The sequence below is a fragment of the Papio anubis genome, unplaced genomic scaffold (genome assembly GCF_008728515.1).
Source record: "Papio anubis isolate 15944 unplaced genomic scaffold, Panubis1.0 scaffold3215, whole genome shotgun sequence".
NCBI classification, from domain to species: Eukaryota; Metazoa; Chordata; class Mammalia; order Primates; family Cercopithecidae; genus Papio; species Papio anubis.
In genome coordinates this window covers 1-3,167 of record NW_022163340.1, presented here as the reverse complement: position 1 = coordinate 3,167, position 3,167 = coordinate 1, and the positions used below count along the sequence as shown (strand labels likewise).

Below are 3,167 nucleotides of genomic sequence, written 5' to 3'. Positions count from 1 at the left end.
CATTCTTGTGAAGATTACAAATGGAACATTTACACTAGAACTAATGCCCTTTCTATAAACCAACTTCTCATGAATAAATATTTTTAGAAAATGGTAGTTTTTGTGACTTTAATAATTTTAATTTTTAACATATATATGTATATGCATATGCATATATGAGAAAAATATATGCACATAATTCAGGGAATGCAAGACAGCAGAAAGAAGAAAGTAAAACTAATCCATAATTTCCCAACCTAGAAATAATAATTCTCAATGTTTTCCTGAATTTCTATGAACTTTTTCTAGAAATATGTGCATGTTTTACTGTTTTTGATGAAAATTTGAGACATTGCATATACAATATATACAATTTATATTCTTCATTAAATGAGACTAAAATTACATCATGAGAATTTCCCAATGTAGTCATTTCTTTTTGGTGGTTTCATTCATTTCTACTTGATGACTGGAATTTATGAATTTATTTTCCTTGTGTTGAACTTTAGAATGTTTCTAAAGTTCTAACGAGTAAACATATATGTATATTTGAATAGTTGATTATTTCTGTAGAATAGGTTTCTAGAAATGGAATTGCTGGGGCAAATGATTCAGTTATTTTTTTAAGGGTTTCTGATACATATTACCAAATTGCTTTTCCAGAAGTATGTATCAATTACTACTGAAAGTACATGAAAGTGCCCAACTCACCTTATGCTTATCAATATTCAATATTACAATTTTAAATCTTTGCTTATTGATAGGATTAATTACATTTACATATGCATATTACTATATGACATTCTCATAAAATGAATTTAGGCATGCTTCATGACTTCTTATGTTGCTCAACACTGTCCTCTGGTTTTGTTCATCTCTATATTTGCCATCATCTTTTCAATCTTATGATGATGATCCCAATGATGATATTGACAATGATAACTAACCTTTGATGACTACTGTTTTCCATATGTACACGCGCTTTTGAGGGACAGTGTGGTTCAACAGAAAGTGAATAGATTTGCTAATAACAAGATCTACTTTTGAATCCTGGCTCCCCTTACTACCACTTGATGATTTTGGCAAAGTCATGTCTTTTCCGTGTCTCAGTTTCTCTTCCCTAAGATAGTGAGATAGAGACTGACACTGAGCACTGTTTGGAAATCACATGAGATAATGCAGGTAAGATACTTAGTAGAATAGCCGGTGGTCTGTGAGTGCTAGTTTCTTTCCTTCCTCAAGAATGTTGTCAGTTAAAGTATCTAGTATAATGATTGTATGAATGCCAAAGAAATACTATTTAAAGTTGAAAATCTCATGAAAATAAGTGTGGGATAGCAGAAAAATCTCAGACTCTGGACTAGAAGACAAAGGTTAGATATAACTGCCTGTTTCCAGTTGTGCCTCATGTAAATGCAGGTGACAAAATGCATTTTATTAGCTGGTTGTAACTGTTAAATGTTAGAGATAGAAAATAGAATTGGCTTATTTTTCTAAGCTTCGGAGAAAATTTATGACAAACATTTAAAATAGTGCTTAGTACTCTTCTTTTATGATAACTTATATTGGTAAAAAAAGTTTTCTTAAACTACAAAAGAAAAAGAGAAAAACTAGTATTATCTACCTAGAAAACAATCCCAATGTAGTTCCACCTACTCCTGCAATGAAATTATCGAAGACGTCCTGAAAATTATTTAAATATGCAGACACTTAGTGTCAGCTTTACATAGGTAGAAGGATGAGGATTCAAAGTCACCATGTTATAATTATGGTTGTTTAAACAGACTTATTTTTTGTGGGTTTTTTTTTTTTGTTTTTTTTTTGGCAAACGTGAGTGTTCTCTTTTAAGGAAGGCTGAGTGGCTCAGATCATTCAGATTTACAGTAATCAACATAATTTGACTTCAGCAGAATAGGAAATGCAAAGCAACTGGTTTTAGCTTCTCACAGTATGATCCTACAAGTGCTCCATGCAAAGACTGAACAGGTAATGGAGTACTAAGAGACTATTTTTTCTCATCCTTCCACCTTTTTCATTCTCTGCTAGACAATCCCCTGTGGTAGAAAAAAAAAAGCAAAACAGAAAACTAACTTAAACTATACCTTTTCCCAGAGCGAAGCAGGTCAAAGCCTTCATTTATTTTTTCAAAAGGTAAAACATGGGTTATTAATGCGTCCAGTGAAAACTTCTTAGCCATAAAATCAGCCACAAGTTTTGGGATACCTTCTCTACTCTTAAAGCCTGAAAAGAAGACAGTATCATTGTTGATTCGACCAGGGTCAGTAGAAGAACTGAAGAAATTTTCCATATAAATACAAGTTTAGAAAAGGTGCTGCATTTCAGACTGCTATAACTGAGGATAAGAAGAGATAGAGTATTTCAATATGCTTTTACAGTGCCTTGACGTAAAACAAATCACAGATAAACAAAGTTTCTTAGTTCTTTGGTCTCTCACATAGAAATAATAGTACAGATGTTTATGCCCAAAATTGAGGAGCAAATTTATCGGTTGTCTAAATTTGGGGGTAGATATGAAATATTGTTGTAGATTTCCATGTTCTACTAAAAATGTCCATGCCTTACACAATCACAAGTACAAAAACAGATGGAGATGAAAGATCCTAGGTTATGGTGACAACAGAAGAGTTTATATTGGGACTTTCTGTCTGCATTAGTTCCATATCTAGTTGATTTGGAGACTGTAGATAGAAAAGGAATTTTAATTTATTTTTGATTTGTTTTCAAAACCGTGCCTTGTCAATTGTAGAAGTGGAGATATATTGATGTTAATGAGAATTTGGCACTTGAGCCCAGCTACATACCACCATAAACAGCCCCCTTCCAGGTGCGTCCAGTCAGTAGCAGCATAGGGTTTATTGAGAGGTTCTGGGAATCAGGAGGTACCCCTACGATGACGCTTGTGCCACATGCCTCATGACAACATAACAGGGAAGCCATCTGGAATAAAGTGAATATTTGGCATCTTTAACGTGGAGTGGCATAGTTTTTACTCATAATGCACAATATCATGTAATAGGCTTAACTGGATTGTGAGTGTGTAGAGGAAAGAGATTATGTCTTTTGCTCCTTAATTCCCCTTTTCTGCATAGGATAGTGCTTTGGATTTAGGAAATGCCCAGAAAGTGTTTTTTTTTTAATGAAAGAATGGATGAATAAATTGGAGTGCA

General features: G+C 33.3%; 1 long non-coding RNA gene across 1 annotated transcript; it reads right to left on the bottom strand.

Moving 5' to 3' along the window:
• Positions 1-434: 434 nt before the first annotated feature.
• On the bottom strand, positions 435-3,108 carry LOC116273030. Its single transcript, XR_004181539.1, has 2 exons — positions 2,802-3,108; positions 435-2,220 (listed from the first exon to the last, which is right to left on the bottom strand). It is a non-coding gene; the product is annotated as an uncharacterized LOC116273030 (long non-coding RNA).
• Positions 3,109-3,167: the final 59 nt, after the last annotated feature.